Genomic DNA, 25,130 nt, shown 5'->3' on the forward strand with positions numbered 1-25,130 from the left:
CACCTCTTCTCACCCTCCCCTGGGCCCTGCACCAGACTTACCTGGTCTGGCAAGCATCCCTGCGAGTGCATGAGGGAAGGCTTTGGCCTTCCTGCAGGCATACTGGCTAGAAGCAGTGCTGCAAAGCACTTTACAATGCCTTTGAGACAGTGTGTACCAGCAGAACACATGTTCTATCAGCATGAGAATTCATTAGGAAAATTCTTTGTTGTCTAGAATAAAGTTTCTGCTCAGCAATCAGCCTGGCCTGACAGTTGGGCAGCAATCCTGACCATCTAGGTAAAGGGTTGGGGTGAGAGAGAGAAGCCAGATCGGTTCCTCTCCTCCAGTCAGATAACCTGATGACCTCATCCACCCAAGATATCTTAAGGCCAAACTGACAAGAAGCTCATTGTGTTTTGCCTATACCTTAGCCTGGATTCGACCAAAGTTTAACATGCACCAATGGGGTCATCCCACCAATATGGATGGTGGGTGCCAATCTTCATCATCTGTTTGTGACTCTTGCTACAGTTTGTGTCATTGTCAAGTGACATTGTCATAGTTGAATGAGACAAAGCTCAACTGAGGAACAGATTCCATGAAGTTAATTAAAGGCAGGCCTTTAGCAACATCCACCTGAAAAAGAAAGATAAAGTGAAATCTCTAGCAACTGCTGCCAAATAGGTAAAAGTAAGAAGTGAGGTTATCGAGGTGAATCCCAATCAGCTTTTCCACTGCATTATTTGTACTGCTGGGAGTGAGGATGAAATTCTGGAATTCCTCAGTTACTAACTGGCTGCACAACCAACATCCTTCTTTAACAACCTTTAAATTCATGGAGAAAACAGTGACTCCCTGGCAACTCTCCTTGAGGCATTTATTCAGTGTGAAAGCAATCTTCTTGTTTGCTTGGTATCTATTCTTGTGATAGATCCCTGCTTCATACCTCCAACATCACTGGGCAGTGGCCAAATTTGTGAGTGATACATGCCACAATCAAACAAAAGTATGGACAAAGTGATACTACTGTGTTTGTTGGCTTCAACCTGCATAGCACAAAGGACACGAATCACTGATAGTGAGAAGGAAAAGCTTCATGGATAGAGGTGGTAGTTGTCGATTTGGCCCAAGAAACATAAAACAGCAAACATAAATGGCAGGCATCACAAACTTCTGTCAGTGCATCTCACAGATTTCGGGATTATAGTGCGTCAAGCACCCGATTAGAGCGATACAGTGATACTATTATTTTTTTTTTTTCACATTTTTATACTGCCCTTCCTCCAAAGAGCTCAGGGCAGTGTACACAGCTGCTCCCCTCCTTTTGTCCTCATAACAACCCTGTGAGGTAGGTGAGGCTGAAAGAAAGTGACTGGCCCAAGGTCACCCAGGAAGCTTCATGGCTGAGGGGGGATTCAAACCTGGATCTTTGGTCTAAGTCCACCTCCCAAACCACTACACCAACCTGGCTCTCTATTTCTTATAATAATCTACTATTACAAGCTCAGTGATGCGAAGTGACAGTAGGCAAGGAAGGTAGAGCCTCACCTAATCCAGTAAAAAAGCTATTATACTTGCTAAGACTCCAGCCATTCGAGTCTAATGGGAAAGGATACAAAGTTTCTTGACTTACTGATGGCCCTTGCAAAATACCATATTCTTGCTCATGTCTTTATGCTCAGTAAGGAGAACCATACATACAGATTATATAGCAGTAGAATCCTACAGAAAGGAAGACCCTGGAGACATGGCCACCGTATCCTCTTTTCACATGCAGAATGGCAGTGGAGCACCATAGTGCTTCATGCCCCCTTTACTGGGCACTCTGGAGCATGCCAGGCAGATGTGCAAAAAGGAAACAGACCATTGACTGCTGCTGGAACCGGACAGGGTGGGCTGGGTGGCCACCAATCCTGTCCCCCTCCTGGGACCAGTCCTCCCCCTTTCCACCCTCCTTCACCCAGAAACACCACCTCCCCACCCCAGAATGCACCCAGTCACCCTCTCCCACCCCCTGCGCTGCCCAGCACAAACGTACCATCCTCGGCCAGTGCAGGGATGGGATCTGGCCCAGGCAAGCCAGCACAGGTCTCTGCACTGGCCCAGCTGACTCCCAAGTTGCGACACTCGGGAGCTAGTGCAGGGGGCCTGCTCTGGCTCAAGTGCAGGTTTGGATCAGGCTACCCATATCATTTAAGTAGCCAGCTGCCTACTTTCAAAATACACTATGCTTAGAAGCAAAATAGTTCTTTTATCATTTTACTGTACACTGAAGACACTTAAAGTAAAATAATAATAGTAAGTGTGCTTTGTTTTCAAAGTCGAGGTACTTGTATAATGCAGTTAAATTCATGTTTGATCTGGACATTTAAAGGTAAAAAGCTGAATGGGTTTGTTCAATAATAGCCATGATAAATATAAAGAAAGTTTGAGACAATCCTAGATTATAAAATCCTATCCAAAATTAGTTTTTTGAGACTATTCTCAAAATGACCATTTCGAACGGAAGAAAGTTCAGTTCAAATATAGCTCATTATCTTCAGAAATATTGATGTTTAACTCAAGAAAGAGAAATCTGCCATTTTCCAAAATGGTGGTATTCTCCCAGACGGAAGTTTTCAGAACTTTCAGTATATTACAGCTATCAAATGAACATATTATGCAATTTTCAGCTTTTTATTCTACATGGTCCAGGTCAAATGCTAATTTCACTGAAATGCTAATTTTCACTACTTTGTTATATAATGTATTATACTATAGAATGAAGAGAAGATGCTGAAGTCACTAACCTGTTTTCCTTGTTGGGATAGTTCTCAAAAGCACTCTTAGGGAATAACAACAAGAGATGGAGAACAAAAGATACACACTTGGCCTTCTTCTGGTGATTGGTTCATTTAAACTTTCTTCCAGCCATATTACAGCCACTCAGATTCCCGGTTGCAGCACTTATAAAGAAAGTTTCAAGAGTGATGCTTGAACCATAGAACATGGCTGAGGTGGGAGAATGCAAGCACCCTGTTGGTGCTTGTTTGATGGGGCAGAACCTGACAGGCAGCTGCTGGGGACTGGGGTTTCTCCCAGTTGTGAGTTGTGGAGGGGCATAGCGAGGGCCTTTAAGTGACCTGAACTGGCCCAACAGGCCTGGGAGACTATCGTCTCTGGGAAGGAACCGGCGGGAGGTATGAGGGGACCCAAGAGGACGAGTAATGCGGGACAATGGAGGGGAGGAGACAATAGGTGGGAGGTGCCGTGGTCTACGGTAAGATTGATAAATCTGTGTGTCCTTTTTGCGCTGGGCATCCAAAGGGGCAAAGAAGTAAAGGAGGAAAAGTCCACCAACACGCAGGGATGGGTCCGCTTTGTGGTCTCCAGAGTATATGGTGTCGTGGCTTACGAAAGGGTGAGAACTGGTAAAGACAGGTGGAAAAAATGGTGGGAGTGGTTAGATGGGGTGAATCCACCTATAACGTGATGTATCTGTGTTTTAGTTAAACAGTTGATGTAATGCGACTGTAGTTGAAAATGTAAAATGTGATTTCTTTCCTTTGTATTATTTATTGTAGTATGAAACTTTTTAAATAAAAATCTATATCCCCCACAAAAAAATCTATATTTCCCAGCCAGCTCTGGAATGCATCCTCCCCTTGCTTTTGTGCAGTCTGAGCAAAGCCACCTCATGTGGTTGGGAGAATTTGCAAAGCGCACCCACCATAAGGGAAATAAAAGCCAGCAGAATTGCGAGTCCATAATCCCCCCCCCCCCCAAAAAAAAAATGTTTCCTTGATTCAAATCCTTCACAAAGGTTATTCTTTTAGTTTCTAATATGAAAGCAAATGGCCAGGACATTCTCCTTCCAGCCATAAATGAGTCCAGCATGCAAAATGCATGTGGGTGACCCTACAATTGCCCTGAAAGTATTTACAAGTTAAATACTTGCTAAACGTGGAATAGAACTCTCCCCACACCTTCTTTCAATTTTAAATGACTGCTTTTATCTGCTGTGAAGACCAGCAACCACCAAGTATTGTGTTTTTACAGGAATCCTATTTCTTGTTATGGAAACAGCATCTCTATTAAGCCTCCTGCTGTATTGCCACTTGCAGAAAATGTAACTTCAAATGTTCAGCATCCAAACAAAAAGGTTAGCACACGTTCAAACACTTTTTGGACAGTAGTACTGAAGATGATTTACAATGAAACAAAGCTATTCTTAATGGCCAATGCACTTGACTTTCCCCATTTATGTACTGGTATTCTGTGAAATGTAGTCATTATAGGATTTTTTTTATTGGTGCCAAACTAAACTAAACTAAACTAAAAATCCTGGTCTCTCCAGTTTTATGGGATTCCAATTGCTTTGCGTTATGTACAAGCACAATTTCGGCAGATTATATGGTTCTGTGAAAAGCAGAAAGAAACAAGAAAAAGAAAACATGAGCATGTTGTACTGACTAGACCTTTCTACCAGGAACAGAACCACTTAAGAACATTGCACAAGATGAGCCCTGCTGGATCAGGCCCTAAGTCCATCTAGTCCAGCATTCTGTTTCCCATCGTAGTCCATCAGCTGCTTCTGGGAAGCCTACACGCAGAAGAAAAGGCAAACTTCCTGCCATTGTTTCCTTGCAACTTGCATTCAGTGGCACATTGCTTCTGAACTTAGAGGTTTCATATGAATATCATGACTGGTGGCCACTGATACACCTGTCCTCCTTAAATTTCCCTAGTCCCCTTTTAGTGCCATCTAAGCTAGTGGCCATTGCCATATCTTGTGGTAGACCAGGGTGGCCAACTTTCGGGCTCCTGGACCTTTAACAGTTGTGTAGAGGAGGGAATTTCTGTGAGATAACAAGCTGCACCTGCTAAAATTCCCTCTTCTACACCTTTTTAAAAAGTCCAGGTGTCCTAAAGTTGAAAGATTTGCCACCCCTGTGGTAGAAAATCCCATAGATTCATTATACAGTCCTACAAAACCATGTTTTTCTTAGTTGCCAAGGATATTTGAACAAATTTAGGATATTTTTGGAATACTGAATCCAAAACTTGCATCAGTTTTGCCCAACTGGCTCTAATTTTGTGGTTACAGCATAGCCACCTTATATGCTGATTCATATGCTCTGCTCTCCTCCAGAGGATCCTCTGAGCCAAGTAGGGGCCGTGCATGTCCGTTTGTGGCCTCTGCCAGGCTCAGACTTAGCCTTAAAGTTTAAAAAAAAAAAAAAAAAAACTACTTCCAGTTTCTCAGTGAAATTGGAAATAATGTTTAATGCCTTATAAGGCATTAGGAAGCCCGGAGAAGCCACTAAGGGCGAATGCCTTCAGTTTGCTCACCCGCCCGTAATGGCTTTGAAGGGGAGGGGGAGAGACTGCTTGCACACCAAGGTGAAGCTCCCTGAAAAACTTAGTGCTTTGCATCTCCTCCCAGAGCAAGGGAGGATACCAGGATGCAGGTCTCTTGTTTTTTGGTGTGCTCCCTGGGGCATTTGGTGGGCCACTGTGAGATACAGGAAGCTGGACTAGATGGGCCTATGGCCTGATCCAGCGGGGCTGTTGTTATGATCTTAGCTACACCACTGAGTGGACCAATGGTCTTTAATATAGGACAGTTTTTTTTCCATCTTAATTTTGTTGCCTCTTTAAAGGGAACAATCCATTTTAGTGTTTTCCTTTTGTTTAAATCATGCCAGGGTTAGATTTTACTTGCCAAAGTAGTTTTGGTAAAAGATCACAGGTGAAATTTTAATTGGCTGCCAGTTGTCAGTCTGGAGAAAGTTCTTGCATCTTTCCAGGTGACGTAGCACGATGGCAGCTGTGGTTTCTGTTGCTCCATGGCTGTATTGAAGAGAGACACAGCACCTGCCAAATATCACCCTTCCAGGCCATTATTAAAGATACAGGCTCATCCTTCAAGGCCAGTTGCTGGCAACCCTGGATTCCTCTGAAGTCAGTTGCAAAAAAAATCTCATTACCTTTAGGTAGAGCCAGGTTTTCGGGGATGGCCTTTAAAATATATGCTGAATTTATTAGCTTGATATATGTGCAACACGTTACGATCAGTGGAAGTGGTACATTTCATTCTGGCAGGACTCGACTCACAATACTAATAAAACTCATCCTTCAGAAGAAAGCAAGCACTAGCAGTGCAATAATAAACAAGAGTGCGAACCTTCTTTTCACCATGCATAGTTCCAACAAAGATCTTTTAACTAGCTACTTTTTCATTTGTGAAAATTCATTCATATTTTCATGTCTATCAAGCCAATTTTCTTTGATATAATCAAATGATGGTGTTCAGTGCCCCCCCCCTTTATTCTGGTTGAAGTAATTGGATTAAATCAAGCTAATGAGTTTAATGCAGACTAATTAGTGTAGACAAAGCACTTGAGAAAGCAGGAGTCTTTTTACTTAAATGATCTACAGTGGCCACAAAACTACCCGTTCAAAGGAATCCTTTCTCCATGCAAGCCTGGATCCTTGCCAGTGATGCAATATAAGTTAATACCGAGAGAGATCGTTTAAGTGCTGTTATTAAGGAGACTATGATTAATGGAGTTTGTAGCTGGCAACGTGGTTCCCCTTTGGCTGTGCAGTGCACATCAGCAAAAGATCAATATCTCATCTGCATGAGATTACAGCCACTTTTGACAATGGTGGTGTTTTTGTTTTGTTTTGTTTTTTTTAAAGTGAGACATTTGGCTGTAAATTTGTAATGGCTGTTCCTGCTTAAATGGAAGCAGAATGTAAATAGCCTTTTCAAAAACTTGCGTTCTGATCAATTCCATGTGGTTTGATCCTGTGCCCCTTCACTCCCCCCCCCCCATGTATCTAGTCAAGCACCACTATCACACAAGTCTCTTGGTTGTACTGAAGGTGTAACAGTGCCTGCAAACTCCAGATAACACAGGGGCTGGTTTGGATGGGCTGCATCAGTGCTGTGGGTGTGCTGGAAAGTTGGATAGTGTTGGGACCTTATTTGTATAACTCTACCAGAGCCTATGAACTAAACATGAAACTAGATAAATAGGTGAATAAATAACTAGTGTTGCCGGGTAGCCTTTTGTGGAGACTTCAGCAACAAACCAGCCAAAGTTTATGTAAATGACTTTAAATTTGAGAAGAAAAAAAGATTTATGTTTTGTTTAAGATATTCCAAGACTTAATTGCAAGTGAGCATAATTTTGTCATACAGTAAATTATTCCTCTTCAGAGGGGAATTGGATTGGCTCATGTCCCATCCTTTGGCACAGTGCGCCCTTAACCGATAAAACCTTTGCTCAGTTGCTTTTGTTCCTATGGGCTATTTATTTTGATACAGTAAGCCGCTAAATTCCTAGCAAAACAAGTAGAATTAAAAGAAGGGATTACGAATGCACAAAGCCGAACAGAAAGAAGGTTCAAAACATGATCAGTAAAGACATTTCTGGCACAATTTGCTTATTACATCTGAATAATGTTTAAACTGAGCTTCTTAAACCACATACAGTAATAAGCTGCTAAGTTAAATTCATATGAAATGGCGGTGTTTTGTGCTTTGTTCTTAACTTGTACAAAAATTCCATTTGGATTTAGTGGCCCAGCACTAAAGGGTGTCTCCTAAGATGTGTGCTAACCTTTAAACAAATAAGAGCCCCAGAATGCAGGGTATTTTTTGAAAATGGCATTTGGGCGAGAGCTTGCCGTTCTGTTGATCCATGAATATTAATAAATGAAATGCAAAAACCGATGTTACAAAGACCCATAATGAACAGGGTTGTGAAAGTTGATTCTCTGCTAAAATTTCAAAGGAAAACTAATTGGGTGGTACTATGCACATCCACAGAGCTCTGAGCAGTTCTTACGCATGTCTTTAAGGGGCAGGATGGTATAGGAAAGAGCTGAGAATGGAATCACAAGAAGTTGATGTTACCCACGTGTAGTGGAAAATCAAAGAAGATCATTGTTATTGTGAAGAGTGGTGTACGCCTGCCCCTTTCAAACCTTCCAGGCCCTTCAGGGGTTAATAATCTGCTGTAACAACCTGCTGCAGTATATTTTTATGAATATTTTGGGAAGCATTAGAAGAGTGCTGCTTATCCCATTGTTATCACTTAACTGGGTGAATGTTCTAAACCTTCTTAATGCTATCATAGAAGTTCCAGGCAAGATGCCAACTTTGGGCACCTGGAAGTGATTGCATGCCTTGTTATCACTCCTCACTAATTACTTGAGGCTACCTAACAAGTATTGTTCAAGTCTTTTTCCTGCTGTTGCTGATCTCATCTGAGAAGGCATTGGGCATTGCTTCAAGGACAAACACCTGCAATGGAGAGGTCCAGTTTGTTTGAGCCTCTCCTTCTGCATAGCTATTTTTATGCATAGCTGTCATCTGTAAGCAAGCCTTGAGCCCATTATCTATGAGCACAGGCATAGAGAAGCTCTTCTCAAAGTTTGTTGCCCACTTTGCATGGTCATCTATTGGAAGTACTGTACCTCAGAAGTATGAGCAAACTAACTCGTAACTAGCAAAGATGTTTGGATTGGGAGGCCAGACACAATGTGACAAACACCAGTAAGAAGGTCAGGGTGGTTGGGAGGGCTTTTTTGAGCTCACAAAAAGTACATGCTAGAACTCTGCCTGCTGAGTCTCCTACAGTAGCTTGTCACATTGCATTGCTGGTCTTACTGCCAGACAGCATGGGTCTGGGAGTCCCACATGTACCACTAGACATCAACTCGAATACCATTGGTGGTACAAGGACCACAGATTGAGAAGCACAGGCATAGAGGAGTGTGTTAAGAGGTGCTACACACACAGGCAACACACCATTCCATGAAACCAGGCTGCTGCCACAGGCATTCTCCAGAGACACCTCAGAGTCCGTAAGTTGGTATGGTGGTGGATGAGGGTGATTTGTGGGTAGGAACAGGGCTGGGAGGAATGGAGCAGAGACCAGGACAGGCAGGGGCACATGACAAGGCTGAGAAGGGAATGGTATCAGCTGCAGCAGCACTTCAGACATCCTATTCCTTTTCCTGGTTTTGAACAACCTTCCTGGGTCCACTGCCAGCAAACTAGCTGATGCAGTTCCAAGTAGATCTATCAAGTCAGCCAAGGCTTACCCCCAGGGAAGGGAAAAACTGTTCCCTTATCTTGAAGAGACCACTGGGGCTGCCCTCCCATAGGAGTCATAGCAATTCCCCAGTGGTGCAGCTTCATTAGCAGGGGAGTTAGATAGAATTGGGTTGTAAGTAAGTAAGGGCACAATCCTAACCAGGTCTACTCAGATGTAATTGCTATTTTGTTCAGTGGGGCTTACTCTCAGGAAAGTGTGGTTAGGATTGCAGCCTGAGTACCAGCCCACTCCTGCCCTGCACCAGGACAAAGCACACAGCCTTTGTCTTTGCCTGCTGTTAGAGTGTGCACTGCATGCTATGGGGTGTGTGTGACTAGATGGCCCAAGTAGGCTGCCTGGTCTCCAATTCATTTTTTTGGACCTATGCCAGTTCATGTTGGTGTAACATTGAGGGGCAGGTCTTGACTAGGAATGGTGATCATATCTCAGTGCATGCTGCTGCTACTGAGATCCTTCCCCTCCTATCCCTGAACCACCCCAGGCCATCCTACTCTCCACCTTAAACCCTCCCCTGAACTGCTCTGGCCACCAATTTACTGGTCACAATGGAGGGTGACGGAAGTTCAGTGCAGTGCTATTGTCCATGCATGGGCTCTGACCATTTGTGCTGACTTCCATGGCCCACCGAATAGTGGACCGACTGCCATGTCTCTGGTTCAGGGCTTATGTTGCTGGATTGTGTGATTGGGCCTTAGGTAACTAAATAAAATAGAATAAATTTTAAAATTAACTTCTATACCCCCCCCTTTTTTTTTTTTTTTTTTTTTGAGACGGGAAATCATAGCAGATAAGAAAGATGACCCTAAGGACCCTGAGCCAAACAAAAAGGGTACTTTGTGAATCTGGTCTTGGAAGACAAATACACCCCAAACAAATCATCGAAACAACTTGTTTTATTCAGCATGACCCAGCTGTAAACAAAAAAGAATCAACCTTTATTAAGCAGGGTCCTCTTGCTGTCCAAGATCACAGCAGCAGCAAAAATAATTGGCTCAATAATAGTGATATATATGTACATATACAAAATGAAATACATGTGTGTTAATTTTAATTTCACATTCAGTGTGGTCGGGTTAAAAATGACCCCATCACAATCCAGGTATGAAAATTACAAGAGGGATGGGGACACGAACAACCACAAAGCAGCTGATCTTATTAAGATTGAGAAATATTGGACATAAAGGAGTTGTAGAAGTTTGAGATCAAACTTTTATAGTTTCCCCACTTCTTCAAGTAAATTTGACCCCACTATCTCACTTAGCACTATCTCACTTAGCACAAATACAAAGGATTTTTGCTGTGGTTAGGGTTATTCCCCCGATCCAGGTGCAGTAGATTCAGTGGGTAATAAGATCTACTAGTTGAGACATTGAATGAAACGAGAAGCTTCCCCCCGCCCTGAGCTTCCTACACTTGTTGAATCATACATGGAGCTCTGAATCAGGCATTGTGGTTCTTGGTGCAGTTGAACATCTGTGACATTTTAAACTATCAACATCATACAGTTTCAATACAGTTTGGTTTGTGGTATCTTGAAAAAATGCCTTGTCTTTTATGATACAGACACCCTAAGAAGCATATCACTTCATTCTATGATTGCTTTACAGTGCTAATCTATGCATGTCTACTCAGAAGTAAATTCCACTGTGTTCAATAGGGTTTATTCCCAGGAAAGTGTGCATAGGATTAGTCATAAATCTGCTGTCACTTTATCACCGATACTGGCTTACAGTAGAAATATAGAGACACTTTTATCAGAACTTTCATCAGAGCTAAGGCCTCTATCAGATGTATGTTTTCAAGTGTTGATAAGAGCTTATTGTTCTCTGCCTTATAAAAGAAGTACTGTTTACCCATTAGATAATTGTAATGATCTAGGGTTAATATAACCTTATTAAAAAGTTTTCTTACATTTTACAAAGCTTTTAAGAGGAGCAGTGACAATTCTTGAAGACAACACCTGTTAATAACTTAATAACTGTTAATTTATAATAACTTATAATTTATAATAAATTAATAACTGTTAATTTGCTTGTGTTTTATCAGAGCAATCTTAATCAAATGGAGTCAGCCATTCAAGGATTTATGTAATTCTGTAATTCCGGAGGAATACTTTCCTTCCCCATGGTATCCATGCTTTGTATGTCATAATTATGGCGCAGGTGGCTAATGTCCTGAAAATCACAGGTATTAATACCCTATTGAACAGGCTACTGGGACTGACACTGTGTATTCTGCCAGGAGTGTTGCTAATATGCTATCAACCACATTCCACAAAGGAGGACTGTGTTCATATTCAGACTTCTGCATGCATAAGAAGGAACAATAGGCACACATTTGATGTGCATCAAATGGACATCTCCATTTGCCAGTGCAGTGTCGGGAGTCCAGTGTCTGTCTCCTTTCCACACTGCATTGTTGAAATGTGCGTCCTCACCCATGTTCTGATATAATTAGTCACTATCAAGTATATGTTTGAGTGGGTGCACATTTGCATGTCCAAATAGTACTGGAGAGGGGTGTAAATGGAAAGCTCACGTGACTGAGGTTGTAATCTTATACACACTTCCTGGGGACTAAATAACATTGAATTTAAAGGGGCTTACTTGTGAGACAGCGCATCTCTTACATAGCGTATCTTTTATGACAGCTTATCTTTTGCACAGCCCACAGGTGCACATATTTGATCCCTGTTGCGCATATGCAGTGTTTGGCAAAACTGGTTTAAAAGTATATGCACTGTGTCCTCTGTTGCATCTGGTCACCCAGTGTGGGCCTATATGTGAGCAGACAAACATTGGATTGTTCTGAAAGTATTATTTAATAACTCTATAATTTTATTAAATCTGCAATATATTGTAGGTATCACTACTCTTAATAATACTTTAAATTTTTCCTTTTTAATCTGAGGTTTTGCTTTGCAAAATCCTCACTAAAAGAGGATTATGTTTTCTTTGATCATTTATAAAAAAAAAAACTATGATTGAATGTGAATCTGTATATTCTTTCCTTAAGGCCAAACATACTTTCCTGTAGCCATCTATCCAGAATAATTGTGTAGCCATGCAAATGGTCTTTTCCGCCTCCAGATTTAAGCTGAACGCCTTTTAGTTCTTCTGCTTTCAAATATAATTGTTATTTTACCCATAAAGCTCATTTGAATTGCATTGGCCTGCAAATCCTTATGTTGAATGGCAATGCATGGATTTGGGGCCTATTGTGGGTCAGTAATTGTTGTCATCAAGCTTCTTTTGAATTATGAATGAATGGCATTTTGGGGTTTCACAGTACGAAATTTAAAATACAGACAGGTATTTAACTATTAATGGCATTTAGATGTTTTTACCAGTCGAATTGTGATTGGCTAGAGAAGCTATGGTCCCAATAAATGTTTTAGAAAGCATAAACACTTTGAGTGAAGCAATTGAGAGGGGAAGTGTTTAAGTGGGCCATTTCAGGCTATAAATACTTCCCCTGGTACTATCATGGATGAGCACTTTTCATGCTGGGAATGAAAAATCTGGGAGGTTCATCTTTAAATTATGGAATCCAAAAATTTCAGAGGAGAAACAGCCATATGTGCCTTGCCTAATAATGAGGAATTCTGGAAAGTGCAATGGCATTTTGGAGATGTGTGAAGAATTGTTGAGAGCTTGAAAGGAAACCCAGTCTTTGTGGCTTGTGGTCTGTCTCACATACTTTGATGTGCTGCACCTTGCACAGAAGGGTGATCACAAAAAGCGATCACATAAAGAAGGTACTTCCATTAGTAGGTATTACATGCACATGCAAAGGAAACTTGGTATGTGTTAGCTGATGACTAGGAGCCCAATCCTATGCATGTCTAATCAGAAATAAGTCCCATTATAGTCAATGGGGCTTACTCCCAGGAAAGTGTGGATAGGATTGTAGCCTAGGACAGTTACTTGACTTAAGCCCTCACCCTCATATTTTGCAGCAATATATACACATGTAAATGATCCTATGCTTGTATTTCTGATATATGCATTTTTTACTTCCAATTTTGGAAGAGTAGGATTGTGCATTGCTAGCACACACTACATAGGAGCAAGGATGCCCAATCCCACTGCCAGACTATTTGTTGACTTTTTTACCATTTTCTGGAAGTGCATGGAGCATAGATGCTGTGAGCATTCTAGCATGGGAGCTTGAAATATTGAACTCTCCAGTTTGAATGTTTGTGTGCAGAATAAATGGGTCTATCAAAGTTTGAATCTTTGCAAGCAAAGCAACCACTCACAAAGGTGTTTTTTTTGTTGTTGTTTTTTAAATAATTTGAACCTTTGCAAACAGGTGATGCTTGCAAAGGTTCAACCTTTTGTGGCCATATTGTAAGCCACCTTGAGTGCCCTTTACTGGGACAGAAAGGCAGGATATAAATAAATAAATAAATAAATAAATAAATAAATAAATAAATATTCAAGCCCTCGCAAGCTATCCAACTAATGGTTCATTGTTGCAAAAACTTTACTTGGAATGCGCACGAAAGCTTATGTTGATCTCAGAGTGAGTATGGGAGTGCTCATTCAGCCGTAGTGCAGTACTTTTAGATGTATGATGATGCAAGAAGATACGTATGAAAACGTATTAGAATGTTGTGTTACAATGAAAGAAAATAAAATGCAATATCTCTTGTCTTGTATGTAAAAAATTGTTTTTGTTTTTTTTTTAAAAACAAAAAAACCAAGGATCAGAACCATAGCACTTTGCGTCTCTGCAAAGCAAATCAGCAAATTAAATTTTTCAGTGGCAGATATTAACAGCACAATCCGATATAAATCAACTCAGAAGTATGACCCACTGAGTTCAGTGGGACTTATTCCCAAGAAAGTGTTCATTTCATTGCTGCCCAGCCCTAACGCTCCTGCACTGCTGTGAGGTATAGTGGCAGCAAAATGGCCGCTACTGTATCCGGCAGGGCCAGAGCAGCTGTTAGAGTCTCTTCTGAGTAAGAGAACATTTGTTGCCTTACCCTGGTTAGAGCGCCGCTAGTCCCAATGAGTCTTCTCAGATCTGTATCCTCTCTTGAGCTGACACAGAACCAACGAGGCTCACATCAGGTGGCTTTCCTATGCCCCCTCCCTATGCCTCGGGAGGGGGCATAAGCTATGACAGCAGCCATTCCTACCCCCGCCCCCGATCCACTGCTAGGGGTGGCCAAGCCTGATTAATGTAAGAGCCACATACAATAAACTTCAGAAATTTGAGAGTTGCAAACTTATGTTTTAATTCAGCAGACTATGGATTTATACCAGGTAAATAATTATAGCACTTCAAAATTTATTTACTTGTTATATTAATTGTGATGGAAAAAGGAGCTCAGCCAACATATTTCTGTGAGCAGCACATTATATGTCAAAGAACTGTATGTGGCTGCTGAGCTGCGGTTTGGCCACCCCTGGTATAAACTATACTAATAAAACAGATGTAGGAGTGGTACTAGAGGTTGGACAGGTCCAGTATTGGCTAAAGGCCTACACACATAAGCTGGCCCACCAGCCTAACTGGCTCCTGAACTCCAATACAGGTGGGAGTAGTGCAGTTGCGTACCTCCCATAGATTTCTCTGGGGCAAAAGCCCCAGGCACCAGCTGCTAAGACCCCATGGAAGCCTCTGTGAGGCTCCCGACGGGGTTGGAAACTGTGCTTCTGGTTTTCCAGAAGCACAGTTTAAAGCATTGGGAAACCTCACAGATATTTTCCTGAGGCAGCTGGAGGTTGCACGAGGCTCCGTGAGCCTCTGATGAGTAGGGAGGGTGGATTTCTCCATGGGGGGGCAGCGATAGCGACTATCTGGGGTTGAATAAGATTTTGTAGCTCCCCCTCCATGGCAAAATCAGATTTAATTAATTAAGTAAATAAATAAAAAGTTATTGGTTCCATGCTGTATCATAATAACATCTCATTGGCACTTGGAACAATCAGTCTCATAGGTCGGTTTTGAGTTAAGCAAATCCACTTTTTGTTCCATAAGGCAGTTGTGTTTTCATTTTCTGGTTAATTGGCCATAACTTTTGATAGAATACAAATATTCCAATACAGTTTGTTTCATTGCTTTCTGCATTAAATTACCTTTCCAATGATATATAACTAGATGGTATTCTTCATACATACCAAGATTTTCACAATTTTGATCACTAGTGCCAAGTTCAGCTTGTTGCCCCCCTAAAGCCTGATGCTCGGTGCAACTGCTACCCCTGCACCCCCTTAGCTACACCACTGCAGTATCTGATTTTTCAACAGCCTCAGGGCTTGAAGCAATTAGTTGCCTGCTTTTTCCATCACCCTTTGGCGACCCACAAAAATCAGGTTGCAACCCACAGTTTGGGAACCACTGCCTCTATACAGTATACTTAGTTTGGATTCTGTGCCTAGAAAACTAAAGGCCTAATTAGAAAAGAGAATGTTGTGAAATTCTTCCTACGTCTGTAGAATAAATCATCTTCATCTTGCTAGAAAGAAAGAGGGAAATCCTTAATTTTTTGCTCTCTACTTTGCTTTGCTTTGTGAAAGAAGACTGTCAACATGACTGCCTCAATTCAAATTGCAGTTTGACTCAAAGCACTGCTCCTCTTGAGGAATACAAGCTCATTATGGGCAATGAGCTTCGTTTGCAAGTTCACAAGCCTCAAATCATGTGTATAAAATCCTATGTTGTGTAGAAAGTGTCATTTTCAAATTGCTGGGGTCAAACCTATTAGATCAGTCTTGTCTTTTGTTGTCCTATAAGGATCTTAGGTGCTCCCTCCCCTATGCAAATCACTTTTTATGCACAGGAAAAAAAAATGAGCAGTTTATTTTTTCTTCCTTGCACGTAGTTGTCTGAGAGTTTCCGATACAGAGAGAAGCTTCAGAGAAAAGCTTACTGAATGTATCAATAGGCTTGAATTGTGACGTATAGCATACCCAAAGCAAAGAATGTGTATGAGCTTCAGGGGATGGCCACTGGATGGTGTTACCTAGTTATGTTTTATATTTCCTTTCAACAATTCTGTGTTTTGCAGTTAAATCACTTTCTCCTGCAGGAACATCTTCCACTGTGTTCTTTTTTTGGCGCTTCAATCACGGCTTCCTCTGGAATCCTTGAAAAATATCATTTTAATTGATGGTGCCTAAGAAGTTTGCCTAGGATTTTCTGAGAACAAAGTAAACATTTTAAATCGGAAGAATTATTTTGGTAAAATAAACAACAGTAGGAAACTTCTGTGATCCCATCATTTGCTTCAGAAGAAGTATTCAGTTGATCTCCATCTAGAACTCCAGCTGGCCTCCAATCTGCCTTGGCTGTATGTATGCCAAACCTTTGTTTTGCATTGAAATTACACACATAAAACTCTGTATACATAGTTACGTAAATGGGGGGGGGAAATGTTATAGTTGTTTCCAGTGGCACTATACTTTCGGATTGTAGCACTACATCTTTCAACCTGTTGGAATTCTGGATGCCATGATGTAAAATCAAACAAATTCTTTTTCTCACAGCACATAATCAACAGATGCAATTTTGTGCCACAAGACACAGCAATGACTGTGCTCTTAGATGGTTTAAAAAGAGGATTAGAAAAATCATGGAGGACAAGACTATCAGTTGCTACTAGTAATGCGGCTGATGTTCAAACACTGAGTGCCATATCCCTCAAAATACCAGTTACTTGGAAACAAGTGTGTGTGTGTGTGTGTGTGTGTGTGTGTGTGTGTGTGTGTGTGTGTGTGAGAGAGAGAGACAGACAGACAGACAGACAGACAGACAAAGAGAGGAGGGTGGGTGGGGCTGTTTGCTTATATATCCAGCTCATAGAACCAGAGGGTTCTGGTTCACTACTCTTGGAAACAAGATCAGACTTTGTTCTGATCCAGAATGTCTGATGTTCTTAATAGAAATAGCTGCTTTATTTTTTCCAGAACTCCATTTACTTTTCCTCTTCTGTGCACTTCTAAAAACTTTTTCAACTCTGAAAAGTGATTCATGGCCCAATCGTAATCACGCCTCGATCTGCTGGAATGCTCTTTTCAGTGGCATAAGACCCTATACAGCTGTCGCAAAAATCAACAAGCCATTAGACACGGCATGGCTGCCACCACCAGTGATGAGTAGTTGGGTCTGTGTCCCAGCAGACCAGGGTTGGCCGCGAGAACAAGGTACAGGAGGTTGGAGGGAGGCAGGGAGGGTGCAGAATGGGTCAGGGAGAGGAAGGAATGGGGAGATGAGGTGGGGAGGAGGAGGGGCAGGAGCTGGGAGGGGTTGGTATTGGTGGCAGTGGAACATGATGATATCCTTAACCCCTTCCCGGCCTCAGTCCCCTGACCTGAGTCCACATGGATTTGTGCCAGCTGTAGAGCTTGGCGCAGGTCAGCGTTGATCCAGTGGATTGGCGTGGGCTCAACCTAGGGCATGGAGAACAAATGTTCCAGAGGTCAAAACTCCATTGTAAGATTCAGCAAGTGCACATTGCCACTGCTGCATTGTCACATGGGGGATTGCATAGGGTTGAGATGCCCAAAGTTCAGATGGAGTGGAGCACAGAATATAAGAATAGGCCCTCAGTTTGGCTGTACTTGTCGTAAGAGGCGACTAAACAGCCACCGGGTAGATGGGACTTGTCAGCCTGGGAAGGCAGCTCATCTGAGAGAAGGAAAACTCTGATCCCAAACCTCCACTGCCTTGCAGCTACATCCAGTTATGGAAAAGGCTTCAGGAGTCAACCTTGAGTCAAAATCCGGAGCCGGAGTCCCTGAGGCAGTTCACGGCTGAACACAGTCACGTTCTGGCAACTCCTGCGATGCCGCTGGAACCAACCGTATTGGCCTCTGCCTTTCCATTGGACCATTTCAGCGACGTGGAGAGGGGGGATTTGCTGCATGGGTAACAGCCTATCTTCCATACCTACTTTACCCAGGCTTCGCGCACTGGAGAGGACACTGTTCCAGAACCACCATTCAGAGTGTGACACCATAGTCTTCTGAGACTGAAGGATGCCAACAGCAAGTGGATGATTATTTAGATTTTTTAAATAATGTTTTGGATGAAATTGTATAGAAGCAACACATCAGTGTTTCGTTCCATCTTTTGCCATCCTGTGATGCTTCAGCATACCCATGGTTGCTTTTTGTTTAGGTCAAGCCAGCAGAGCTAGAGGAATTTCCCAAAGGTCAATGGTTCTGTGTACCTCAAGAGTCATGAATTCTGATGGGTGGATTACATGTAATCACATTGTTAGATGCCAGATGGGACTGGGTCACCATTGCAGTTTGGACAATAATTTTGTTAGACTGAAGGAACTGTTTGTTCTACTTCCACAAATTCCCCTCCCACCTCCTCCAATGTCAAGTATCCTTACCAAAGATGTATGTATTGGGTTTGTCTTCAATGATCATTCTTCCCAGATTTACTTTTTCCCCCCTGATTGCTCAGTTATTAAAAACCCAGAGTTAGCCCTGTCATTGGATACTGAGAACATTCATGCATTATATATTTTATCTAAATAATATAAAATAGGCAACTATTGTGACAAGGAGCAAGAAGGAGTTGGTGCATATGGCTTCCCAAATAGATGACAGAAAATACCTTGCCAGGTTGAGGGTTTTGGATGTCTATTTAATATCTGCCTGCCTTCTTTGTCCTATGTCCTCTAGCTGTGCTTTCTCTTCAGCAGCTTTCTCAATACACCTGCCACTGCCCCATTCTACCCCTAGCATATGGACCCATTTTTTTTTTTCCTTCTGTGAATTTTCATAGTCCCCTCACTGACAATCCTATACAGCTACAGAGGACTGTTTAGCACTGTGGTCTTCACAATTTTTTGTACAATGACCCCAGTAAATAAATAAATAATGAGGCTGGGGACCCACTGTTGATCCTGCCCCCTCTCTTGGTACCTGTCTGCCCACCCTCCCGTCACTGCCCACTCCCCACCCCCATTACACCCTCCTAGCCCTGTTCACTGTAACCAAATATTCTCATTAGAGAGAGCAGAAAAAGATAGCATGAAGCCTGGCAGTAGTGAAAGCTATTTCAGTGCAATAGCTAAGAACCTGAGCAGGACTAGGACACAATCTCTTGGTACCTGAAGGGTATAGGCCTTTCCCAGATGCCTTCCCCTTCACCTGGTGGTGCTCTAATCCAGTGATCTTCAGCCTATTTCATTCACATAAGTTGCTGTGACTCCCCACAACTGAGACTTCATGACTCCATTAGGGTCCCAAACCCAAGGTTGAAGAACACTGGTATAGCAGAACTGCAACTGTTACATGGAGAGGTTAATGACAGCAGAAGACATTTCCACTCTTGGAAAATGGCTGCCCACATAGTGCACAGAGTTCCGTTGGCAATTGCGAGTACTGCCACAACAGGTGGCGGCACTGCAACTCCACTGATGCACCCCACTGTACCTGCTGGACCAGGTAAGGTTGCAGTGGGGGTGTCACTGTCATAAACATAATACACCACTGATTCTGACAATGCACAAATCTGATTGACATGCAATACAAAATGGGCAGCACAATCCACATCAGTTCCCTGCACAGTGATGCAGTGGTGCCAGCACAAACACTTTTGAATTCTGTGGGGGAGTTTTGGCCTTGTGTGATGTCCATGGCGGGCGGAGACCCCGCCCCTTTGGGTGTACCCGAGCACGGGGGGCTTACCCGGACAATGCGCACAGGTCGTCAGCAGAAAGAAGGACGTGAGGCAGCTACAGCAGATTTGTACAGACGATTTACTCTGGTTAAACTCTTGACACTCATGGGGCCTGTTACATCACAGGCCCCTTTGCTTTACAGAGACATGCGGTGTTGGCGAACAATATGCACGTTCCCCACTCCTTCCCAACCCCTTGCGGGTTCCAGCAGGGTTCCCCGGCTGGTGCCAGTCAGAAAGGGATAGGGGTTCCCGCTGGCTGCCATAGTGTTGATGGGGGTCAGCCTAGCTGTCCTCAGGAGGGCCCCCTGTACCTCCAGTACCTCCAGTCTTGCCCCTTGATGAGCCGGCCTCCAATGGGGGTAGTTGAGATGGGATCCTTGGGGCAGCAGCCTCGCCTCTCCTCGCCCCCGGGCCCCAGGCAGGTCTAGGATCAGCTGGTTCCCAGCCTCCAGCCCTTCTCTCCAGGGCTGAGGCAAGCAAAGTTCCCCTTGAAGCCTCTGTCAGCTGAATAAGGCTGGGGTGGCTACCCCCTCTGGCCTCCTCTGCGATCCTCCTCTTGACTGGAGAGGAGCGACCTCTCCCTCGGCTCTCCAGCCTCCTTATGAGGCTAGCCTGGTCCAGCCCCACCCCTTCTGCCCACGTGGCTGCTGACTGCTCCCAGGAGGCACTAGGGCCTACTCCCAGGGAAGTGACTTGCATGGGATACCAGTCCTGATAGTGCTCAGGTTCTACTCCCGAGGAGGCCCTTACCCCTGAGGAGACCCCTGCTCCAGGGTGATTCCTGGCCTCCTGGGCTGGGCCTAGGTGACACCTTGTCAGGGTAAAAGAACATTTGTTTCCTGGTCCTGGGGTAAAGCCCTGTGGGCCCAGTGGGACAACTCAAACCTTCCCAGCTCTATAGCTGGAGCAAGTCTACATTAAACTGGGAACAGGCCTGGGAAAGGGGGTCAGGATTCAGCATGCACCACTTCCAAACCTGGCTTCTCCTGTTCCACCATCCTCCTCACCTCATCCCCATCCTTTTTCACCACTGCTCCCCCATTCTGCAGTCCTCTCCCATCACCACTCTGTTGTACTCCCTGGGCTGCCTTACCTGCTTCAGCAGGCCTTATGATCTGCTTATGCCTCATGAACCTGCTTCAGCAGGTTATGTGAGAGGCCACTCTGGGCTGTCTGCCAGCTGCCCAGCAGTGTACAACAGCAGAAGTTGCTTTGTGACTGTCATAAAGCAGCTTCTGCCAACGCAACTTGACTTATGCTGGCGCTCAGTCAGCATCGGATTGGGCTGTACAATCAGAAAGGAGTAACAGAAATAGGGTAAACTGCTCTCTGTTACTCCTGCCTAGTTATTCTCAAGTGCCTCAACCAGTGGCAGTTTGGAAAGTGTTTTCTCCCAGTTCTTAAACCCCAATTTTTCTATAGATCTTTGCCTGCCTGACATAGTTAACCTCTTCAGTGGTTCCCAAACTGTGGGTTGGAACCCACTGATGGGTCACAACCTAATTTTTGATGGGTCACTGAAGGGTGATGGAGAGATCAGATAACTAATTGCCACAAGCCCTGAAGTTATTCAAGCATCAGATACTATAACTGCTACCTGCCCTGCAAGGAGCTGAGCCCCTGCAGTTTGCAAGAATGTGTAAATATAGGGAGATAAAAGTTTGTGGGTCTTTCTGGTTATTACCCCAGAGGTGTCTTTTCTAATGGCAGTCTGCTGGTGTTTTAGATGGTCAGCCCTTTTGGGACAGGGAGTCATTAGATATTTGATTTCTCTGTAAACTGCTTTGTGAACTTCTTGTTGAAAAGCAGTACATACAAACTGTTAATAATAATTACTTATAAATAAAGATTTTTTAAAGTTTGGTAAACCTAGGTGGTTTGCCACCTAGGAGTGTCGTTTTAAAAAGTGGGTTCTGGTGCTAAAACGTTTGGGAACCACGGCTCTATATAATAATAATAATAATAATAATAATAATAATAATAATAATAATAATAATAATAATAATAGTGCATTATTAAATAATGCAGTAAAATATATATTATTTTTATAATAAAGATAATATTAACAACCCAATCCCATCCTTCTCCCTGCAGGTGCAGCCGTGTTGAAAAGGTGTCCACTGTATCCAGCGGGGGGGGGGGATGGAGGAGCAGGAAGCTTTGGAGGAGAAAGGGAATTTAAATCCCCTTTCCCCTCTGTAAGCCTCCTACTCCTCAATGTATGCCTTTGGACCAGCAATTTCACCGGCACAATTCTGAGCAAAGAAAAGGGGTGGGGAGGCTGCTGCCAGAGCGTATAGAATCTAATATGCACCATTGTTGCTGGATTCACCTATACCGCAGCCTTCCTGCCCCCATTGCTCACCCTTCCCACCCAGTATTGCCCCTCCCTGCCTCCCCTACCACATTAACTTCCTTGGCAGGTTGCTGGTGCTCCATCAATGTGCACGGGAAGTCTCCAGCCTACCTGCCAGAGCACACTTCACAATTGTTTCGGGGTAGTCGCTGCCACTAGAGTGCAAGTTCCACTGGCAACAAGTCTCAATAGGATTGGGCCGACAAGCAATATAAGACATATTATGCAAAACATGTAGTCTTAACACTATACATGCTAACAGCATGTGCACACCAAAGGCACATGCAAGTTTGTGACCCAAGAATCTCCAGTCAGAGATTTTTGGGGGAAAGTTATCTGCATATATCTGTAGAAAGTTTCCCATCATCTCCAAGTGTGGATTAAGACCCTTTCATGTTTTCTCGCATAGCTGTGGTTTGTGTTTGGCTCTTACTTCAAAAAGGAAACATAAATCTGTGCATTGCCTCTGGGTTCATCAATGTCAATGGGAGTTATATGGCTTGCTGGTTCTAAAGAATCTGTGCCTATGTTCCATATTGCAGAACTTAAAATAACCCCATATAAAATAATAACTGCTACTCTTGAATGCTTCCTGCTATAACTCATGTGAGCTATATTCCAAGAAATGATCGCTTCATACAGCCTTCTCCATTTATCAGGCTACTTCCATTCAATTAAGGCATGCATTCTGATGGGATTACTATTTCACTTATAATTCTTTTAATTCATGATAATGGGTACAGCTGAGCATTAAACGATCTCTATCACCATTCCATTGTCAGAATATCTTTTATTCTTTAACGAAATAAAACATTATAAATTAAGTCTTAAATAAAGGGGACAGGGGGAAGAAAACCAATACAGAGTTAGGAGGAAAAATAAATTAAAAAGGACCTACGTTCTTGATTTTTAAAAAATGATTAGCAACAATAAAAGAGAAGATGGAAGATGCATTTGTTCTGTGCAGATGGAGTAAATGGAGAAGAGCTAATTGGCCTTCACTCCCCATTCCTGATGTCCATACCACATATCCACTGAAATACATAACTTCTGCACAGGGCCCTATGCATGTCTGCCTGACATAAGTAGCTTCTGAACAAACTGTTAGGTGCCTGGCCCAAAACTTCCCAGTGTCAAATGTTGCCCTGTTATACACAAGTGCGGGCCCAATCCTATCCAATTTTCTAGTGCCGGTGCAGCTGTGCCAATGGGGCATGCACTGCATCTTGTGGTAGGGCAGCGGTCACAGAGGCTTCCTTTAGATATGCAAACATTTGTTCCCTTACCTTGTGGCTGCATTGCGGCTGCATCAGGGCTGGAAAATTGGATAGGATTGGGCCCTGCATCAGCTAACTACACTATTCCACAGAGGAAGTGTGTCTTTAACATTCTTGTCCACTGCTCTTCTCCATATTTCTTCTTCTTCTACCTCAGAATGCAAGGGAGGGCACCAGGACGCAGGTTGTGTTTTGTTGTCTTGGGTGCTCACTGAAGCATTTGTGAGATACAGGAAGCTGGACTAGATGGGACTTCGGCCTGATCCAGCGGGGCTCTTTGTATGTTCTTGTCAGTTTGCCTCTTCCTTTTCAAATCTGGTGGGGAGGCAGAAAGAGGAGTGGTGGAGGAGGGTAAGGCAGTATGCTGTGGACCCTCCTTGCCGTGGGGCTCAGTGACTCCAGAATTGAATATACATTGATGCTGAGCCCATGGCTGGAGTACCTCAGAGGACCTCCCAGATGTGACCAGAAGTGGCTCCCAGCAGAGGCGTAGCTAGGTCATTTGACACCCGGGGCCCATAAATTTTTATCACCCCATAGGACATAACTATTATTTATTTAGAGCCCAATACTATCCACACTCTCCTGGGAGTAGGTGCCATTGATTCTAACAGAATTTACTTTTGAGTAGACATGCATAGGATTGGTCTATTATTTATTATAATTTATTGTAATATAATATTATAATAATTATATTATTATGATATAATAATAAATAATATTATTTATTATATAAATATAATATAATATATTATAATACATTATAATATATTAATTAATTAATTAATTAATTAATTAATTAATTAATTAACATTTTTATACCATGCTTCCTCTAAGCAGCTCAGGGTGGTGTACATCGTTCCTTCCCTTCTTTTGTCCTCACAACAACCCTGTGAGGGAGGTGAGACAGAGATAGTAATAGTCATGACGTGAAATGAATAATAATAATGGCCAGAAAATAAATGCAGTGAATATTTCCCCATAAGTAATGGATGAAATTCTGCATCAAATGGTATTTATAACATGGTGATATTATTCCTAAAAGCCATGATTTCCAGAATTTTGGTTACTAGGGTGTCGTCATCCCCCCCCCCATGTCTCATTGGCCTGTTTTGAATTAAGGCAGTGGTTCTCAAACTTTTAACACTGGGATCCACTTTTTAGAATGACAATATGTCCAGGACCCACCAGAAGTGATGTCATGGCTGGAAGTGACATCATTAAGCAAAAAATAATAATTATAAATAATTAAATTAAAGAAAAACAGATAATTAAATAAGGAGAAGCCAGCCCAGTTTCACCAAGTGAATTTTCTCTGTAGCCTGCCTGCAATAACACCCCCCCCCCAAAAAAAAAAAAAATATCAGTGAGATTTTCAGCCCTCCCCAGTGCCCACCTTACCAGTTCAAGCCTCTGTTTCATTCTTGGGGGGGGGGCGTGCTGCCCCATGTTCATCAGATTGGGACCAAGCAGCTAGCCCTGCATTCTCCTTTGCCTTTCTTGACCAGAAGCCAAGGCACATTTGCTTACTCATGAGTAAATGCGACCATGTGACTTACTTTCACTTTCCATAGGGCTCAATACATGTGTTTGCTTGGGAGGGAGGGACCTCCTTCTTGAGTGTTTTTGGGGGGCTGCTTTCATTTCAGACACTCAGTTTTAGTGGCTGTCCCCTGGTTCTGGTGTTGTGCAAAGGGGGAAAAGAACTTCCCTTTATCCATCCCCTAAATAATATTGTCTGTC

This window comes from Tiliqua scincoides, chromosome 2 (genome assembly GCF_035046505.1).
Source record: "Tiliqua scincoides isolate rTilSci1 chromosome 2, rTilSci1.hap2, whole genome shotgun sequence".
Taxonomy (NCBI): Eukaryota; Metazoa; Chordata; class Lepidosauria; order Squamata; family Scincidae; genus Tiliqua; species Tiliqua scincoides.